Source organism: Monopterus albus, unplaced genomic scaffold (genome assembly GCF_001952655.1).
Source record: "Monopterus albus unplaced genomic scaffold, M_albus_1.0 scaffold338.1, whole genome shotgun sequence".
NCBI classification, from domain to species: Eukaryota; Metazoa; Chordata; class Actinopteri; order Synbranchiformes; family Synbranchidae; genus Monopterus; species Monopterus albus.
The window spans coordinates 683,736-684,790 of record NW_018128218.1 but is presented as its reverse complement, the minus strand read 5'-3'; positions in this window follow the sequence as shown (position 1 = coordinate 684,790).

Here is a 1,055-nt window from a genome sequence, read left to right as displayed (position 1 = left end):
TTCCACATCTGTAAAATAGCATACGTTAACAGGGTCTTATTTTATAGCTGACATGACACTTATCTAATGCAATCTGCTCTTGCACAACCATCTAAGAAAATAAGTGACACTACAAGTTGAACTTCAGCTGAAAATTATAACTTTTATGCGAGTATAATAGTAAGGTTAATACTGATACATGGGATTGCTAATAAAACATAAACAGTCATAATCAACTTTATCATTATAAATGCAAAATAATACTGACAGTAAATAAAACAACTGCAACTCCTGAAATCCAATTCTAACATATCTTACTCGACACACACCTCTACACTTATATTCAACTGAGTCAATTCTATTACTATTTTTATATCAACACTTAAATTACTCCATAGTTTTACCCCACCTATGGAAACACAAAATCTCTCTTCTTTATTAATACAAATGTAGCAGGAGTCAACAACTACTAAATGTGAACTGTTTTGAATCTAAATTTGGGTATGTAGATATACTTCCTATTAATGTGTAGACCAATGTAAAATCCAAAATGAATAATGTAATAAAAACAGTTCTACTCTTTTTTTTTTTTACTGTATACTTAGCTCAACATATATTAGGAGCTTTCTACCACACAATCAAAACACTTATGATGACACAGACAAACTTTAACACAAAAAATTGGTAATCTTCCTGATGTAGAAATTGACAGTTTCCAGACAGACCCTTCAAAAATACAGATAACAGTTACTCGGCTGTACAGACTGTACTGTATTATTTTACCAACTCATTGTCTAGTTGTAATTATTACAAATCTGATCAGGGTTTAATTCTGATCCATCAATGCCTCCCAATCAAAACATTATTTCACTAATCTTAATCAGAGCATTTGTCCTGAAACTTCCTTCAATTTCTCTTTCACACATAAACTCGCCACCTTAGGCAATTATTGTCCATTTCTGGCACAACAAAATCTCCTTATCTAATTCTTTAATGCGCTTCACACAATTTGCTTCGGTTAAACCATGATCCTTCCTTCAATTTTCACCTCCTTTTTCTGCTTGCTAATTCTTCAA